Here is a 21,898-nt window from a genome sequence, read left to right as displayed (position 1 = left end):
ATTCTCTTGTAATACACAAGAGCATATTCGTCTTGCATGCAACACTAATTACGTCATCAAAAACATGCATATAAACATTTCATTTGATGAACCCTGATGAAAATTCATATTTTTACAGAGGGCTCCTGTTGCGATTATTTGTAGAAACTATTAGCAATCAAGAGGGAAATTATTTACAAAACACGTCCAAACATGGACACACAGACGCGCGCACACAAGCACGGGGAAGCCAATGTACGCGCGCGTGCACACACACGCACACACACACAAGCGCGAACACACACAAACACACGCACACACACACACACTCACACTCACACGACACGGTGGCGCAGTTGGTAGAGGCTCAGACTCTCAGCACGGTGGTACCGGGAGCACTGGGTTCGAATCCTGCCCAGGGCTGAAATTAATTCAGTATCGCTGCGCCTCGAGTCGTTACTCCAACTCTCGTGGGCGGGGAGTTGGGGGGGGTGAGTGTAAGGTCATAGCATTACCCATAGACCGGTCATAGGAGCTCTGAGCTCTCTTCCGGGAGGGAAATAGCTGTCGATCTCGAGTCCAACCCGTGATCCAAAGACCAAGGTGAAAGGTGAAAGGTGAAGGTGAATACACACACGCACACACACACAAGCGCGAACACACACAAACACACGCACATACACAACTCGTGGCGCATTTGATAGAGTTCCCGGCTGCCACTACGGAGGTCCGGGTTCGAATCCCGCCCAGGGCTGAAATAATTTCAGTATCGTTGCGCTGTGGGCTGTTACTCCAACTCTCATGGGCGGGGAGTTGGGTGTGTGCGCGTGTAAGGTCACAGCATTACCCATAGATTGGTCATATACGAGTTCTGTGCTCTCTTCTGTGAGGGAAATAGCTGTCAATCACGAGTCCAACACGTGATCCAAAGACCATGGTTAATCACACGCGTTTGTTAAAAAGGAACAAAGTTCTGAAGAGTCCAACATGACACATCTCCTATACATTATATTCTGTATATGTGATCCTACAGTAATTATTGCTCTTAGATTTCTTGTAGACTAAAAAAAAAAAAAAAAAAAAAAAAAAAAGAGCCGAAGTCGATGGACGTCTTTAGAATCCATCATGAAATTAACTTGTACAAAAAGACTTCTGGGCGACGTAAATACGAAATAACTATTTCATTCATTTCCATTGCCGCTGTTAAATAGTTCAAAATAAGAATAATGAGAGCGCGTAATTTTGTTCTCTCAAAATGAAACATTTAACGACCTCCTTATTTGTTATACTTGTTTTTGCAATTCGTGGAAACCGTTTCAAAGATTTTTTTTTTAAGTTCTGCAAGTATTCACACGCGCTGATTTACAAAATGGTAAGAAAAATACACACACACATATATATATACTGAGCAAAATAATTTAGGATCCAAATTCAGTGAAGCTATTAATTTTGCAATTTAGACACGTTTACATTTTCTCACGCTTTCATGTCCATTCCTTTTGATAACCTCATCATAAAATGTTTAGAAGTATTTTCAACAACACACGAGTATGCCCAGTATATTCTTTATATTTTGTCCTTATTTATTTTCGTTTATATTTGTTGTCATCTCTCTTCATGGGTACATATAGGGTACATATATCTCTCTCAAGCGAATTTCAGCTATTAACTGCGTTATTTGAATTTATACCTATCTTTGGAAATGCTTAGAAGTTTCAGCTTTTTATCATTATAACTCTTAGAAGTATAGACTAGGCCCTTGTCTATTCTATTTACTGGAACAATACAAATACATCGTTACAAAATTTTAAGCTGAGGCGTCTTGAGTTGCTCTCATTTCATTTCAGTTTATTTTCATATAGATTAGATGTTGCTTTGCGCCTTCAATAACATTTCAAACGACTATATATATATATATATATATATGTGTGTGTGTGTGTGTGTGTGTATATATATATGTATATATATATATACACGGATTTACAATCTCACAAAGATGTGCATACACAATTCGTACTGCTGTTCTAAGAAGCTTCAGGCGGCTTCGTTGAATACAGGATTGTATCCCTTCCAAAAATAGATATAAATAAATAAATAAATGAATAAATAGATAGATAAATGAATAAATAAATAAATAAATAAACGAATAAATAAATAAATAAAAATAAATAAATAAAAATAAATAAATAAATAAAAATAAATAAATAAAAATAAATAAATAAACAAAAATAAATAAATAAAATAAACAACCGAAATGAAAATAATAAAGATAAAAGATGTAAAATAATATAAATAAAAAATAAAATAATAAAAATAATATAATAAAATAAAATGAAATATAAATAAAATAAAATAAAAATATAAAATAAACAAGATAAAACAAAAAACCAACAATTACATGAACAAACAAGAGAAGCAGAATCGTGGAATTAGGGCGGCTTATATATTAGACTAACGAGAAGAGAGCGATCATTGAATTGAGAATTCTTTCTGCCGTAACAAAGGGCATTGTGAAAAGAAAACACGAAAAGAATAATTGCAGGACTTCCTCGAAGCCAAAACAAATTTTCCAAATAGTAAGTGGAGCAAATTTTTAGAAAAGTGGTTTCCAATGATCTTAAAAAAAGCTCGAGAAATTTTAGATTATTTTCCCATTTTTCCCAAATATTTTGAATACGTCGAAATAAATAAATATCGAGTTTCTCTGTTGCATGATATATTTCTTAACATTTATATACATTTAAGCTAAACTAGGCTTATTCAGAAATTCTGGCTTAAATGTGATTTAGACGATTCATCATAATCCATGTTTGTAGCCTTAAGAAGAAAAATATTGACAAGATCATGACCAGATAAAAATAAATGAATAAACAAATAAATAAATAAATAAATAAATAAATATATAAATAAATAAATATATCTTAATAAATAGATATGAATAAATATATAAATAAATAAATAAATAAATGAATAAATAAATAGAAATATATATAAATCTATAAATAAAAATATAAATAGATAACTAGATAAATAAAAGTTAACCTACCTGATGTCACCCATCCCCATTATTTATGAATTTCTGTTCCTTTCCCTCATAAAGACCTCTAGAATATTAAATTGAATCTTTGTGTATTGTTGTACATACATATACATACATACCCCTATACATACACATACGTACACACATACATACATGCATACATTCATATATACATACGTACATACATATATACACACACATAAATACGTACATAAATACACACATACATACATTCATACACACATAGATACACACACACACACACACACACACACACACACACACACACACACACACACACACACACACACACACACACACACACACACACACACACACACATACATACATTCATACACACACACACAGTAGATACACACACACGCGCGCGCGCGCAACATTAATCGTAATATACGCGTGAGGCTATTTGCAGAAACCACAATGAAATCAAAGAACAGAATACTGAACGTTTTCGTCTATTAAGAGATCTTTCGAGTACTCTGAAGATGCCTTAATAGACGAAAACTTTCAGGATTTCCTTCTTTGATTTTATCGTGGTTTCTTAAAGTAAACACATATATAATAAAACATTTTCCACCTGATAAGGGGGGTGACCGAACAACACCAGTTTCCCACATATGACCCCCACTTATGAAACTCTGAGGACTCGAACTTGGGGCCCAAGGACCCGGGGTTGAGATCCACCGCTTTAACCTTTACCCTATGTGCTCGGACAGCCAGAAGAAGCGGCCGTTACGGATGGTCAATGAAACTGAACCCAGGTTAGTGGATATACAAAGTTAGAACGAAGTTCAACGCATGACAAGCCACAGCACTTGTTGCAGTGACAATGGTCACTGTATAGATGGAAGAGCCTGGTGGAGACAGAATGGCAAATTGATAATTTAGAAATATTATTTAGGAGGGACCCAGGATCCAGGGTTCTTTTTGAAAGAGATAGATAGATAGATAGATAGATAGATAGATAGATAGATAGATAGAGAGAGAGATAGAGACAGAGACAGAGAGAGAGAGATAGAGACAGACATGCAAAGACAGAGACAGAGAGACAGAGAGACAGAGAGACAGACAGAGACAGAGACAGACAGACAGAGAGATGCAGAGATAGAGAGGAGAGAGACAAATTTTGCAATTATCTCAGATTCCATAGGTTTCTGCAGAAGCTTCACAGATGAAGAAAGTGGAACCAAATGAGAGTTTCACCAAATTGGCGCCTTTCAGCAGTTGGCTCTGTTGTACACTAAGCAACTCAATACACACAGGGGGCCAAATCTGGGTCCCAATTTTATTCAGACAAGGTTTACCCCCTGAACAACAAAAGTATTAACATTTCACGCATTGGGCGTTAATCACGTGGCTAATGAAAGGAGCCTACGACAGGAGGCGCATTACTGCGACCAAGCTAAAAAAAAATAAGGCACAAAATCCACCCCCACCCATTCCATCCTCACATACTCCACTCCCGTCCACCTCCCTCCCTTCCTCTTATCTTGGCTCCTCCTGGATGACGAGTAATCCCTGCACCTCTCCCAGTGCCCTGAGTCAGAAGCGGTGTCGCAAGACACAGCACATCCACAGCAAGGCCGCTTCATTAAATCGGCGATCCGGCCTCTCCGTCCCCTCATGTAAATAAGGAGAAGACGGGGAGAAATCAATTTGGGCTGCGTCAATTTATTTTTCACACATACTCCCTCACCCCCCCATCCCCATCTACTCTCTTTCATGCATCACAGCATCACCCATCAACCATTCTCCATTCACCACAGACGAATGGTGTGTAGCTCTGGTCCGTAGTGGTGCCCCATATAGATTCTGAAGTGTCAGTTACATGCTACTTAGTAGGTTTTAACCTCACAATAACATGGAGCCAGTACCCCAGACGGGACTGAAGATACATATATGAAACCTTCGTTCTTGACTGAGAGTGGTGGGAATTTTTTTGACACCATTTTTCAGTGCCGCATTTCTCAAAGTGGAGGGCCAACCTGTTCCCAGTTGACGTGACCGAAAAAAAATAAAACAAAAACAAAACCAAAGAAAACTAAATGATGATGATGATGATGATGATCATCATCATCATCATCATCATCATCATCATCATCATCATCATCATCATCATCATCATCATCATCATCATCATCATCATCATCATCATCATCATCATCATCATCATCATCATCATCATCATCATCATCATCATCATCATCATCATCATCATCATCATCATCATCATCATCATCATCATCATCATCATCATCACAATAATAAAAATAATAAAAATAAAAATAATAAAAATAATAATAATAATAACAATAATAAATGATAATATTAATAATAATCATAATAATAATAACAACAATAATAATAATAATAATAATACCCTGTAACCTCAAAGGACACTATGACCTCAGAATCTCACTCCGGGTTCTCTCTAATGGCACTCCGTCACACTTTTCGTCGCTCGTGGCTCAGCAATGTCACTCCCTGACCTTACTGACAGGGCCAGAGGTCGCCACTGGAAATGCAGAGCGAGTCATCCAGGCAATATTCACCAAAGCGTCCTGAAATCTCCAATCGAGTCTCAGCTCCCCTCGAGCGAATTTCAATAAACAAACTTAAAGCTATTGCAGCCTTCCGACCAATGGCAAGGCCCTAAGCTATTGCAGGATTCTAACTAATACTCAGGGCATGTATTCTTGCCATTTGTAGTTATTATAAAGCTATGGTTATATGCGTTGTGGGTTGTTTGATTAATAGTAAAACGAGATTTGGAAAAAAAAATAGCAGGTATTCTTATGGCATTCAAATATTTTCGTTAATATGTACAATATTAATGCTGATATGCATACATTCATACACATACACACATACATACACACATACATATTGTACATACATGCGCGCGCGCACACACACACACACACACACACACACGCACACACACACACACACGCACACACACACGCACACACACATACACACACACATGTACACACACATGCACACACACATACACATACACACACACCACATATCCATACACACTACATACCCGTACATACATATCCATCCATACATATCCATCCATACATACACACACACACACACACATGCATATGTACACACAAGAGGACTTTTCCTCCCTCATAAAAGAGAGCGGCCAAATTAAACCATACATTCATCCCACACCCATCTAAACCCATCTAAAACCCATTTACCACCCCATCCTATCTTTGCATCACTTGAATAAAGCGCCTTTCCATTCCTCGTTCCACACTGCTTGGGGATAGTATAAAAAAAAAAGGGGGGATGTTAACCAGCAAGATGTTCTTTGCTTTGGTGATTCATGAAATCGATCAGATATAAGTGTGTTAAACGCTCCTAACCTGACTTAACCTGACCTAACCTGACTAAAGTCTCTACTGTTTTTGATAACTAAATCGAGCAAGGAACTTCAACCCTGGTATGTAAATCACAGATCTAATTTTTGCATTCTTTAAATCTAACTTCACTATTTAATACTTTACGCACAATATTTGACCGCAAAGTTTGTTCAAGCTATATCGCAAATATAAATCAAGCAATGAACTTTAACTCTGGTATGCATATCGCAGACCCAATTTTTACATTCTTTAATAATAACGTTCCTACTTAATACTTTACGTAGTTTGTTCAGACTATATCGAAAATTCGAACCATCCTTTCATTATGTCCTAGGATCTCTTTCACCTGATTTTACGACCTATAGTATGACCTATTTCAGCTAATAACACACCCGAGGTTATTGTCCTCTTTGTCCTATTGACCTCTTTCCCCCCTTTTTTTGGCCTACCACTCTCAGATCTAAAACACATCTCAATTACTCCCACCTCAGGCGTCCGTCCCTTACATACATTTACCCTTTTATTTCCCACGGGAAAACGTCCCTACATAAAGAAGGCCGGCCGGATTGCTGTAAAGACCTCAATTTTTATATTCGTTGCGCCATCACGGCAGCTGAAGATAAGAGGTCATCAGGCTGGACACAAAGGTCCTGGAGTTCTTCGTGTGGCTTCTGAAGCAAGACTCTTCGTGTTCACGAAACGGCCGGTTTGAGTAATGACTCCTATTTGGGGAAAAAGGAGAAGAAGGCCTTCCGGTTCAACGACCTGGGTCATCCACCTCACGCTTTTTAACGCGCACATACATATATACTGTACATACATACATACACATACATACATACACATACATTTATACTGTACATACATACATACACATACTTACACATACATACTGTACACATACATACATACTATACATACACATACATACTGTACATGCTTACATACATACATTACATACATACATACTGTACATACATACATACACATACTGTACACATACGTACATACTATACATGCATACATACATACATACATACATTTACATATATATTACATATATTACATACACAGACACACACACATATATATATTATATATATATATTATATATATATATTATGTATATATATATATACATACACACACACACACACACACACACACACACGTGCGCACGCGCGCGCTTCTCCCCTCTAACATGGATCCCAGACTCCAGATCTTCACACATACATACATACACATGTGCATACATTCAAACATGCATGCATACAAATACATACATACATACACATACAAACACACACACACACACACACATTCTATATTAACTTACACCTACGTACATACAAACAACAAAGTATACACAAATACACATATACACACCAGCAAACATACAAAGATCAATTATACACAAATACATAACCTCTCTCACATTTTCTTCTTTCCTTTCTATCATCCTTGCCTTCGTCACATCTTTCAAATTGATTCAATATAGAGCGTAGGGAAGCCTTGGGCACGTAAGGAATTTCTCGTTTATTTCCTATAACCACCCTAAAGGGCCAAGATCTTTTAGTATATTATAGTCCCAAGGTCTTCAGGTTTCGAGCTCAATAATCTTCCCCACTACGGGAAAAAGCTTTGCATAAACTAAAGTGAACAAGTGGATATAAATACAACTATGTGCAAGTGTATATGTATGTATTCCTCCGTGTGTGTGTGTGTGTGTGTGTGTGTGTGTGTGTGTGTGTGTGTGTGTGTGTGTGTGTGTGTGTGTGTGTGTGTGTGTGTGTGTGTATTTTTGCATGTGTGGGTGTGTGCGTGTACGCGTGTGCAAGTGAGTGCGTGTACGCGTGTGAGTGAGTGCGTGTCTGTATGCGTGTGTCTGCATGCGTTTGTCTACGAGCGTGTGTCTACTAGTGTATGTTTACTAGCGTGTGTCTACGAGCATGTGCCTAAGAGCATGTGCCTAAGAGCATGTGTCTACGAGCATGTGCCTACGAGCATGTGTCTACGAGCGTGTGTCTACGAGCGTGTGTCTACGAGCGTGTGTCTACGAGCGTGTGTCTACGAGCGTGTGTCTACGAGCGTGTGTCTACGAGCGTGTGTCTACGAGCGTGTGTCTACGAGCGTGTGTCTACGAGCGTGTGTCTACGAGCGTGTGTCTACGAGCGTGTGTCTACGAGCGTGTGTCTACGAGCGTGTGTATACGAGCATGTGTCTACGAGCGTGTGCCTGCCTGCATGCATGGATGCCTACATGCACAATTATGAAGATGTGTGTGTGAGAGTCTGCGTGTGAACGTAAGCGTGTATTACAGACCACGAGTATGCGTGTGATTCTACGTGTTTGTGCTACCGTACAGTAGTGCTTGCTTGCTTGCTTGCTTGCTTGCTTTCTTCCTTGCTTGCTTGCTTGGACCCCCAATCCTGCATTTCCCAAATCCTCGTGGCGGAGGAGAGCAAATGTGATTGGAAACCCTCATAAACGAAATAATCAGTTCGCGGGAATGGGAAGATATCAAGGAGTTGTAGCAAAAAAGGCCTCTTTCCTTCCTTTATGGCTCCCATCCACTATCGTCTGCAACTGTTCGCCTTTTGTCTAAATTTTCTCTTTTCTTTTCAAGGTTTTTTTCTTTTCTTTTCTTTTCGTTTATTTTCTTTCCAATTCAGAGTATGTTTTCTCCCTTTTCTCTTTCCTTTCTCAAGTATTTCTTTTCTCCTTTTTCTCTTTCCCTTCCAGAATATTTTTTGTCTAAATTTTCTCTTTTCTTTCCAAGGTATTTTGTTTTCTTTTCTTTCCTTTTCAGAGTATTTTTCTCCTTGTTATCTTTCCCTTCCAGAATATTTATTTTCTCCCTTTTCTCTTTCCTCTCCAGAGTATTTTTCTCTTTTTTCTCTTTCCCTTCCAGAGTATTTTTCTCTAAAATTTCTCCTAAAAATTTTTTTTTCTTTTTTCTCTCTCTTCTAGAGTAATTTTCTAGAGTATTTTCTTTTCTCCTTTTCCTCTTTTCATTTCAGGATATTTCTACTTTTTCTCTCCCTCATAGAATATGTCCTCTCTCTCTTTCCCTATCCAAAGTATTTTTTTTTCTCCATTTTCTCTTTCCATCCAGGGTATTTGATTTCTCCCTTTTCTTTTTTCTTCCAGAGTATTTCATTTCTCCTTTTTCTCTTTCTATTCCAGAGTATTTTTCTTCTTTTTTCTTTCCCTTCCAGATTATTTCTTTTCTCCTTTTTTCTCTTTCCCTTCGAGTATATTTCTTTTCTCCTTTTTCCTCTTTCCCTTCCAAAGCATTTCTTTTCTCCCTTTCCTCTTTCCCTTCCAGAGTATTTCTTTTCTCCTTTTTTCTCTTTCCCTTCCAGAGCATTTTTTTCTCCCTTTTCTCTTTCCCTTCCAGAATACTCCTGTTCTCCCTTATCTCTTGCCCTTCCAGAGTATTTCTTTTCTCCCTTTTCTCTTTCCATCCCAGGGTATTTAATTTCTCCCTTTTCTCTTTTCCTCCAGAGTATTTCTTTTCTCCCTTTTTTCTTTCCTTTCCAGAATATTTCTTCTCCTTTTTTTCTTTCCCTTCCAGAGTATTTAATTTCTCCCTTTTCTCTTTCCCTTCCAGAGTATTTCTTCTTTTTCTCTTTCCCTTCCAAAGTATTTCTCTCTCTATTCTCTTTCCCTTCCAGAGTATTTATTTTCTTCCATTTCTCTTTTCCTTCCAGAATATTTCTATTCTCCCTTTTCTCTTTCCATTCCAGAGTATCTCTTCCCTCTTCGCTTTGTCTATTCTATCTCTCCTAGAATATTTCCTTTCCTTTACTCTTTCTCTTCTACAATATTTATTCTTTATTTTCTCCATCTTTCAGGATATTATTCTCTTTTCTCTCTTACTTCAAGTATATAATTTTCATTTTCTCTCGCCAGACAGAATTTTTCTTTTTTCTCTCACATTTTCAGAGTTGTTCTCCTATTTCTCTAATTCCTTTTCAGATTATTTCTCCTCTTTTTTCTCTCCTTTCCACTCTTTTCCTTTTCCCTTTTTCTCCTTTTACGCCTAAATTGTTCCTCTCCCCTTCCTACCTCTTCTTAATCTTTCTCCTCTCACATAATTTTCTCTAGTCTTTCTCTTCCCTCCATTCCTTCTTCTCCGCCACTCTCCTCGTTTCTCTTCTCTTTCTTTATTCCAGTTCTTCCTGTACGACTTCTACTTTTCTAATTCCTCCTTTTCTTATCATTCCTTCCCCTCCTTATCTTCCTCCTTAATTTCACCTTTTGCCATTTTATACATTTTCCCCTTCCCTAACCTCTTCGCCTTCCTCTTCTCGTTCCTCCTTAATCTTCTGCCTTCCCTTTAGCCTTCCTTCCCTACGACTTCCCCTTCTCCTTCCTCCTTACTCTTCGGCCTTCCTTTTACCCTTCCTTCCATACGCCTTCCCCTTCTTCCTCCTTACTCTTCTGCCTTTCCTCTACCCTTCCTTCCCTTCGCCTCCTCCCTACGCCTTCCTCCCCCCTTCCCCAAGTCGTCCCCTCCTTCCCTCCTTATTTCATCCTAACCTCACTTTAAGAACATAAGAATGAAGGAGACTGCAGGACACCATAAGGCCTACGCTAGGCAGTCTCGACATCCACTTTTCCTCCCTTTCTCCTCGTCTTCCTTCCTCTCTTTCTCATTGTCCTTCTTTACATTCCGTCCTCCCTTTCTCTGTCGTAATTTTCTCTTCGTCCTTCCATCCTCTGTCCTCACTTTCGTACTCCCTTCCTCTGTCCTCATTTTCTCATCGTCCTTCCTTTCTCTGTCGTAATTTTCTCTCCGTTCTCCCTTCCTCTATCCTCATTTTCTCTCCGTCCTCCCTTCCCCTGTCCTCATTTTCTCTTCGTCCTCCCTTCCCCTGTCCTCATTTTCTCTCCGTCCTCCCTTCCTCTGTCCTCATTTTCTCTTCGTCCTCTCTTCCTCTGTTCTCATTTTCTCTTCGTCCTCCCTTTCTCTGTCGTAATTTTCTCTTCGTCCTTCCACCCTCTCCTCATTTTCTCTTCGTCCTCCTTTCCTCTGTCCTCATTTTCGTACTCCCTTCCTCTGTCATCATTTTCTCATCGTCCTCCCTTCCTCTGTCCTCGTTTTCTCTTCGTCCTCCCTTCCTCTGTCCTCATTTTCTCTTCGTCCTTTCTTCTTCTGTCCTCATTTTCTCTTCGTCCTCCCTTCCCCTGTCCTCATTTTCTCTCCGTCCTCCCTTCCTCTGTCCTCATTTTCTCTTCGTCCTCTCTTCCTCTGTTCTCATTTTCTCTTCGTCCTCCCTCCATCTGTCCTCATTTTCTCTCCGTCCTCCCTTCCTCTATCCTCATTTTCTCTTCGTCCTTCCTTCCTCTGTCCTCATTTTCCCTTCGTCCTCTTTTCCTCTGTCCTCATTTTCTCTCCGTTCTCCCTTCCCCTGTCCTCCTTTTCTCTCCGTCCTCCCTTCCTCTTTCCTCATTTTCTCTTCGTCCTCCATTCCCCTGTCCTCATCTCTTCGTCCTCCCTTCCTCCAACTCCTCCCCTCTTCTGAACCGCTCATTGCCTTCCTGATCCCAATGACCATCGCCTCCCAAAGGACCCTAGTTGCGCCCTCGTGACAAAAAACACGTTCCTATTCTGTAATCGAAAAGAGTAACGCCCCAGAAAAAAAATCAACACATTTTCTTTGTTTTCTAATTACACACAAATCAGTTAGGTAAAATCTGACCCCCTCACTCAAATACTCTCCTTTTGTCTATTAAAAGAGTATCAGGTAGTACTTGATGTCTACACACAACTGGGATTTGATCTTTTCAATAGAAACTTTTTCTCGCTTATTTTCAGGTCATTGTTTCACAAATAGTCGTATACTCCGTGGTGGGATAAAAAACATACTCTTGGGAAAACAAAAATGAAAGTAATTCAAAGATGAAATAAAAGTAGGATAAGGAAAATGAGATAATATAAAATAAATTAATTGATGAATACAATAAATGCATTACAATAAAGAAAAGGAAGTGTACGGGGTATAACACGAGTTTAGTCTACGGAACACGCGCGCCATGTTTCACATAGACTCCTGATGATCTTACAAACGTGTGTTTATCTGAAGCAAAACTAGTTAACATATTATCTAATAAGGGGCAGGCATGCACATCACTATACAAGGATGATATATAGGTTATTCTCCAAATAAATATAAAACTACGGAGGAAAACAACTTACAAGGATCTCTTGTTATGGAAGAGTTGTTTAGCAACTGGAATCGACAAAATGTATACCAGAAGTTCACATCACAGGAGGACAAATTAATGAACAAATGAACAATCTAATGAATAAAGGAAAATGTGAATAAACGAATGAACAGATAATTGTGTTCATCACGCGTATATTCCTGTGGGGCTCCAACGCTGTGAACACATTTTTACTCTTTGTTTCAACTGAATAGAGGTAATTCCCTTCTGCACAGTATCGCGTCTGTTCAACAAGTGTTTCAACTAATTCTCATGTCTAGACTCGGAAGCCATTTGTACCTAGACCTTTATATTATTTTCCTCGTGTGTGTGTGTGTGTGTGTGTGTGTGTGTGTGTGTGTGTGTGTGTGTGTGTGTGTGTGTGTGTGTGTGTGTGTGTGTGTGTGTGTGTGTGTGTGTGTGTGTGTGTGTGTGTGTGTGTGTGTGTGTGTGTGTGCGCGCGCGCATGTAAACCTATCATTAGTTTGCTCAGACGTCCTCACAGACCCGTGTGCCTTTCTTCCCTCTCCCCCTCTCCCCCTCTTACTTACTCACTCACTCACTCTCACTCTCTCTCTCTCTCTCTCTCTCTCTCTCCCCTCGCGCGCGTGCAAACACACACACACACACACACACACACACACACACACACACACACACACACACACACACACACACACACACACACACACACACACACACACACACACACACACACATCTAGTAACGTGCCCAGCTCTGATTATTTGTTCCAACGCTTAGCGATTTCATTCAGCTGACAGGAGTCCCTAGGGCAGTTTACCTTAGCCTCGGTAGTTAGCGTCACCGATGGATGCTGAGGTCAATTGGGACGTCCAGAGTACTTGGAAGTAAAATATCGCTTCCATGCTCTTTCCTTTTTCTCGGATACTTTTATTTTTATTTATTTTATCAACTATTATAGCAGTTGGTTTTCGTTTTCAGGAATTACTAAAATGAATGATGGAATACTTCACTTTACCTTTATGCTTCCAGTAATCAGATATTAATCAAAGTCAAGAAAATGCTACACTGCCTAGCCCTGACTACAGGGGCGCCAGGGTCGGAAAAGTTTAAGAAACGCTGCCCAATGGAAAGGTTAAACTTTAACTCGGTTAATGTCTTTGCTACGATGATGCACTTGAAATATATTGTTTTAGTTATAAGAAAAATCTAGTCGGCTATAAGGTGGACTCGTGAAGAAAGAATTATTTACCCCATTTGGATAGGATGACGTCATTTGGTGACTTTATTTTGGTCTACGTTAGACGATTTTGTTCGTATTACAGAACTCCTCACTCACGAGATTAACTTAACCTCTGTTTAATCCATTTACTTACGATGGTCCACTTTATATATTTTGTTTTGTTTAACATCACCCAATTCGCTTTACAGAGGGTTTCATACTGTAAGAACAAGACTTGTTATTTTCAAAAACATCTGTTGCAACGCGAAGAGAAGGAGGGGAAAGATCTTGTATTATTTGTTGATCTAATCCAGACCCTACCACCTCTTCTCTCCCGGATTCGTAATTGTTCATTATACCCACTCTCTCTTACACCATCCCACATCTCCTTTTATCTTTTACAAAGGATTACAAAGGCGGAGCATGCCGACAGGAGACCTCTCGGTCCATATCTTGGTCGGATGCGAAAAAAAATCATAATGATAATAAATTAATAAATAAAAACTATAATAATGTAAATAACAAATACATAACTTCAATATATTTCCTAAGTACTGGATTCCTCTTACATTCGTTCCGAAAGGCTACGGCCTGTTTGTCATTTTGCATATTGGTCTAGGATATCAAATTGGGTGAGGGTGGAAGGGGAGAACGCGAGGGGTGGAAGGGTAGAGGGTACTTGCATCGTTCTTTGTGAACCTTGATCATGAAATACCTTTATCTACAATAACCTGCTACGGAATAATTCGTTTTCTTTTTATCACACACACATACACGTGCACACACATACGCGTGTGTACACAAGCGAGTACACGTACACACGCGCGTACACACACAAACACGCGCATACACGCGCGCGTACACACACACAAACACGCGCACACACACGCACAAACATGCGCAAACACACGCGCGTACGTACGTGGACACGCGCACCCACAAACGCACACATAATATATATATATATATATATATATATATATATATATATATATTACCGTTCATAGGTGGACGAATGAAAGGCATCTACGAGGAACACACCCATTCCACCATAGGCTCTATAGTCTGATCCAACTTTTCGAGATACAAGTTCCATTCCACACCTGTACATTTCACTACATGAAATAGCGTCCCTTAGATGACAGAATACGTGGCCAATATCGTTTCAGAGTCTCAGCCAATACATATAGGGAGGATTAATTTGATAGCCAGCCTCATATTCTGTAGTCTATATGAGAAAGAGATCACGTGTACATGTTCACGATCGCGCGCGCACGTGCCCACGCGCACAATCGCACAAACGCACAAACGCACACGCGCACACACACACACACAATCACACACTCACAAACGCACACACACACACACACACACACACACACACACACACACACACACACACACACACACACACACACACACACACACACACACACACAAAACTCGGTGGCTCGGTTGGTAGAGTTCCCCAACTGTTACTACCGCGTTCCGGGTTCGAATCCTGCCCAAGGATGAAATAATTTCAGTACAGCTGCGCTTCGGGTCGTTACTCCAAATCTCATGGGCGGGGAGTTTGGGTTGTGTGTTCGTACAAGGACACTGCATTACCCATAGATCGGTCATATGAGCTCTGAGCTTTCTTCCGGGAGGGAAACAGCTGTCAATCACGAGTCCAAACACGTGATCCAAAACCAAGGTGAACACACACACACACACACACACACACACACACACACACACACACACACGCACATGCGCACACACACGCACGCACACACACACACACACACACACACACACACACTTGTTTATTTATTTACTTATATACTCATATATTCATCTGTTGTTGTTGTCGTTCCTTAGATTGTCTAATCAAGCATTCCCTTTTCCCTGGAAAACGCAACGGCTGAACCGCGTTTTTCCACATAGCCTTTATAAAATGTATATTGTGATGTTGTCGAGCAAGATTGTGTACAATGCATTACAGTTGTCTGCAATGTTGTTGTCCAGACTCTTCTGGTAGCTTAGAATTCTGGACGGTGGCCACATTGCAGTCTGGCCAAGTGGACTCTGTCCTTTCGGGTAGGGTGGGGGAGAGAGGATTCGGAGGGATGAATATCAGGGGGTCTGGCATGAAGCAATGTATTGTTTTCAGTTTACTGATGGGGTAGTGAGTGATATGACTATGAATATCGTTCTGAAGGCTGGTATCTGGTTGTGGAGGTGAAGGGAGTATGTGTGTGTGATATAGATAATCGAGTGCTGTTTTGAGGCTTATTGGCGTGTTTGGGTGTTTTGTTATGTAGGATAGTGGGTGTGCCGTGTTTGTGAAGGCTATGGCAAGTGTTTGTGTGTGTGTTTGATGTCAAGTGTTTGTGTTTGATGTCAAGGTGATCATCGACTTTGAGGACACTCGTTTCATGGTATAAATTCTCTGTAGGTGCTGTATTTGTGCAGCCTGTAACTGTCTTCAGGACTTTGTTTTGTATGATCCGAAGGTTGTTTAAATGGTTCTTAGCGAGATTACAGACCCATGTAGTGCTTGAATAATTCACCACTGAGCGTATGCACTGTTTGTATACTGTAGTATTAGTTTCTTTGTTTTGTCCAAATGATCTGTTTTATTTGTTTCGTTTAGTAAATTGTTTGTTTATATTCTTTGTGGATACCGAGAGCGATCGAGACAGATGTGTGATACATTGCTGTGCCGCAATATCCGAGCCATCACGCATCACGGTCGGGACGGTATGTAGGGTCTGCGAGTAGAAGAGGCCCGGATTGGCTTCTGAGAATGGATGGAAGAAGGACATAGTGGTGCAGAAGGAGAGAACGGGGGAGGAAAGGGAAGGCTCGGGGGGGGAGGAGGAAGGGGAGTGGAAGTGGGGAGGGAAGTGGGGAGGGAAGAGGAAGGGGAGAGAGGAGGATGGAGGAAAAAACGAGGATGGAGGAGGAAAAAAGGAAGGAGGAGAAAAAGAGGAAGAAGAGAGAAGGGGAGGGTAATGGGAATGGGAGAGAGGAAGGGGAGAGGGGGAGGAAGAGTGATAGAAGAAAGGAAAGGGGAGGAGAAAGGGGAAGAGGAAGGGTGAAGAGGAAAGGGGAAAGGGAAGAAGGAAGAAAGGGAGAGGGAAGGAGAGGAAAAGGGAAAAAGGAGAGAAAAAAGGGGAAAAAGAGAGGAAAGGGGAAAAAGGAGAGGAAAGAGAGAGGAAAGGATAGTAAAAGAGATGGAAGAAGTAAAAGGGATGGAGGAGAGGAAAAGGGAAGGAAGAAGAGGGAAGGGAGAGAAAGGAGAGGGGAGAACGGAGGCAATATTCCAAAAGACACAATATTTGAAGCTGAAACTTCCTTGGTATTGTTACAGTTACGTCTTCTTCGAAAGGACTGAAAAGCGTCATAGCTTTTGTGTGTGACCAAGGCGTGATTTTCTAGGATATTTGGACTACAGAAATGATTATGTAATACAGTAATTTTAATGGATAATATACGCAGATAAAAGAAAAACAAATATCCTAAGCGGGACTATAAGAAAGATAATTTCGATTCTTAACTCACAAAGATTAACGAGATTTCCCGTAAAGTTGTGCGAACTCTTCCAAGGTCAATTAAGTTCCTCGCTTTGAATTTCATTCGGAAAGGAGATTCTAATGATCGAGCTTCTAAAAAAAAAAAAAAAAAAAAAAAAAAAAAAAAAATTATGGGATACTTATCCGGATCCATTTGTATGTCATTATGGAATACCGAACTGGAAATGAAGTCTTACCGTTTTCCTTCCAATGGAATTTTGGTCGACGTGAAAGGTGAGGATGTGTTGAAACTCTGGCGGTCGCGAAAATTGACTGCTTTGATGGTTTACTAACAATCGCGTCCCAATCAATTAGAAAAAATGTATTCTCACTAATGAGCTTATTTAGAGTAGAGCGAATGCAGTTTGATAGTCTACTGTCTAGACAAGGTAGTCTATTTTTAGTTGAGCATTCGAATGGCCATCCGGAGGAGCAAAATTTTTTTTCATTTATCTACAGTATTATTCTTTATTCATTAATTTATCTACTTTTTCATTTTATCATTATTATTTTATTTATTTATTTATTTTTGTAAAAGAAATTTCGCGATTGATGTTTCTACAGTCCGCAAATTTGGAAATCGCAAATTGGGAGTTTCCTGAATTTTTCTTGTTGCAAGCCAATTTTGTTACTGTTTAGAAGATTGTCCTCACTCCTCCCCCCCCCTCCCTTTCTCATCTCTTCTGTTGGCTCGTCCCGCGACCTTGCGACCTGGAAAGAGGTCCCATGGTGACACGTTTGCGTCACCCGGCCGTGTCGGATCGACCAAAGCTTCCTTGAGGACCGCGGGTGGGACAGTGCCTCTTTGAGGAACTCACGTGTAGTACCAGTATAAGTCCCAGCGATGACTCAACCAGAGCCTCGCCTGACCACGTGATGACGAACAATGCTTCTTTGAGGAACACACGTGTGGTACCAGTCCCCCTACCATACTCTCCGTCTTCGTGAGTCACTGGAATGAGAACGTTTTGCGTCCGACTTCCCAGGCATCGGATTTGACCTCGCGCCAATTAGGAGCACGGGTCATGACCCGAATCATGTATATAAAGACCGGACAAACGCCAAAAGTTTCAGATTGCCTCGGAGCATCCTACTGTGAGCCTGGCTCGCTGTACAGTTGCTTTCTCACCCCCTCCCCCTCCCCCGCAAGCAAACCAAGTTAGGACACGACTTGAAACATACAGTCATCACCTCCATTGTAGTCTCTTCCCCTCTTTTTCTCGCACTTAGAGTGAGCCCGGTCATATTATTGGCGCCCAACAGTCATTTCTAAATAAACAAATTCTCTCCTTCAGAGTTTGCCTTCAAACCAGCATAACACTTGGCTGCCCAGCGTGGGGCACACTATTAGCCTAACAGTTACACTTTTGATTTTGATGGGCAAAACAAATTATAAAGTAAAATTGTGAAGGAAGGAATGGCGCGGCCCGTAGTTTTTTTTTTTTTTTTTTTTTATCTGTTTTACAGAATACGTGGGGTTAGATGAATTTATGTTATTAGAATCAGCTGTGGAAGAACTGTGCCCAGCTGCACAAATTGTTACACTGGGAGAGACCCTCCCGCAATAGAGTCCTTTCATCCCAAATGTGCTGATGTGGGATTTTTTTTTCCTTGATTTAGTTGAGCCACCTGACAAAGGGAAAATTCTTTTGTCTAAGTATGCACTTTACCTGATCTGACCTAACCTAACCTAACTTGATCTAACCCAACTTTGCTGCCCTGACCTAATGTGACCCGATCAGATTCGATTCGATTCGACTTGTCGACTTGGCCTGATCTGACCTTATTTGATCTGTATGTGTGTGTGTGTGTGTGTGTGTGTGTGTGTGTGTGTGTGTGTGTGTGTGTGTGTGTGTGTGTGTGTGTGTGTGTGTGTGTGTGTGTGTGTGTGTGTGTGTGTGTGTGTGTGTGTGTGTGTGTGTGCGTGCGTGCTTGTACGTGTTTTAGCAAGTGAACACTTGTTTTTCATTCATGTTTTTATTTGATATATATGTGCTTAAATTTCTTCATGTACTCCCTTCTCTCTGTCCATCATATTATGAATGTTCATCATGTATAAAATTAAAACAAATTTTATCTCTCTTCTGCAATTGATATATTCAATTTTACCCTCCAAAAAATGTCCATCTCTTCCATTTTTATCTCCAGAAATTATCAATAAGGACTATACTCCAGATATTGAAATGAACAGACCCCTTTTAATTATATTTTTTACAACATATTGACATAGCTATACAATATAACCTTATTGAAAATGCGAACACTAGGGATTTTTTTTTTTTTTTTTTTTTTTTTTTTTTTAATGGGATATTCCAAATAGGTGTACCTATTAGTTGCTATTTGGTCGGTAACTGGCTTTAGATCCAACATCCATATCACATCTGCGCACTTCCTCATAATTTGTTCGATTTTATTAGAGTTCACTGACATACAGAATAGAACGCGTTGTATGTGGCAGTCACCGCCTCTGGGTGATATTGCTAACCTCTGGTTCTTCCAGCTCTGCTTCGAAATTATCAAAAATAAAACAAAAATTTTTGTTTTCATGTTTTTATATCCGGGGACTCTGTAAGTGGCTCTCTTGATTTCTTTTCCATTCTGGACGGTGACGACGACGACAACTAGCGACAACGACACTGGCGACATTGAGAATAGCGACAACGACACTGGCGACAACGACACTGGCGACAACGACACTGGCGACAATGACATTGGCAACAACAACATTGGCGACAGCGACACTGGCGACAACCACACTGGCGACAACCACACTGGCGACAACCACACTGGCGACAACCACACTGGCGACAACCACACTGGCGACAACCACACTGGCGACAACCACACTGGCGACAACCACACTGGCGACAACCACACTGGCGACAACCACACTGGCGACAACCACACTGGCGACAACCACACTGGCGACAACCACACTGGCGACAACCACACTGGCGACAACCACACTGGCGACAACCACACTGGCGACAACGACACTGGCGACAACCACACTGGCGACAACGACACTGGCGACAACGACACTGGCGACAACCACACTGGCGACAACCACACTGGCGACAACCACACTGGCGACAACCACACTGGCGGCAACGACACTGGCAACAACCACACTGGCGACAACGACACTAGCGACAACGACACTGGCGACATCGACACTAGAGACGACGACAATATTAAAAAAAAATGAATAAGAATAAAACAATTTCCTGAACGTGTGTGTGTGTGTGTGTGTGTGTGTGTGTGTGTGTGTGTGTGTGTGTGTGTGTGTGTGTGTGTGTGTGTGTGTGTGTGTGTGTGTGCGCGCGCGCGCACGTATCCAGTCACCACTGGAATACCCAAAAGGTCATCAGCCTATTAGGCAAACATATGCATAACACGAAAACTAATCTGGCAAGTCTGATTATCTCGCTTGATGATCTGCTCCCTGCCTTGTAAACGATACCATTCATCACCTGCATTGCTAAAACTCTTCCCCGAAATGTTGCGATGAAAGAAGCCTTTTATGGTAAAGGGTTTACGACATTAGACGCGCAACAGCGTTCCATGACGTCAAGAGAACCTGGCAGATACCGGAAGTTGATGATGATGGATTCAGATGTCATAGGGGCGCGGAATTTCGAGTTCAATGTACCGTAACTTGCAAACACACTAAAGAAAAAGCATTTTTCGCATTGAGCCTTATTGAGGTTGATTGAGGGGTTTTGAGCGCGAAAGTGTAATTAAAAAGGCTTTACGGATTTGAATTGATTTACACCAAAGTTTTTATTCAACTTTTTTTTCAATTAAGAAACAACAACAAAATTAGAGCATTGGAACAAGCTTCAATTGAGACAGCTCATCATATGGGATACCAGTACTAATACGATAGGAATACTGATACTTATACTTGCATCTATACATGCACATAGACACTTACCCATACACGTAACCATACTTAAACCTATACTTATATACCTATACCAGTACATATACAGATACAATAGAAACCGACAAAGATACGTACAACGACATACATACATACACACGCACACGCGTACTATTGTCCCAGATGATAGAAGTGGTTGCATCATTTAAGCAATAATGAAAATAAAAATCGGCAAGATTTTCAAACTCGTCCATTATCTTATTTTGTAAGACATTTTTCATTTTATGTCCTACTATTTTTGCCCCCCCCAAAAAAAGACAAACGCGTGTGCGTGTGCTCATGTGCGTGTGCGTGTGCGTGTGCGTGCGCGCGTGTGTGTGTGTGTGTGTGTGTGTGTGTGTGTGTGTGTGTGTGTGTGTGTGTGTGTGTGTGTGTGTGTGTGTGTGTGTGTGTGTGTGTGTGTGTGTGTGTGTGTGTGTGTGTGTGTGCGCGCGCGCATATGCATGCCTTATGCATCTTAGAAACCGGCCTGTGATGTATGTGTGTGATCTACTGATACCGACTGGATAATTAGATACATCTACTTTTAAATTTGTGATATCTACCAGATCT

This window comes from Oratosquilla oratoria, chromosome 44 (assembly GCF_046742065.1).
Source record: "Oratosquilla oratoria isolate Oo_2021 chromosome 44, ASM4674206v1, whole genome shotgun sequence".
NCBI classification, from domain to species: domain Eukaryota; kingdom Metazoa; phylum Arthropoda; class Malacostraca; order Stomatopoda; family Squillidae; genus Oratosquilla; species Oratosquilla oratoria.
The sequence above is the reverse complement of the archived record's forward strand: the minus strand, read 5'-3'. Positions refer to the sequence as shown.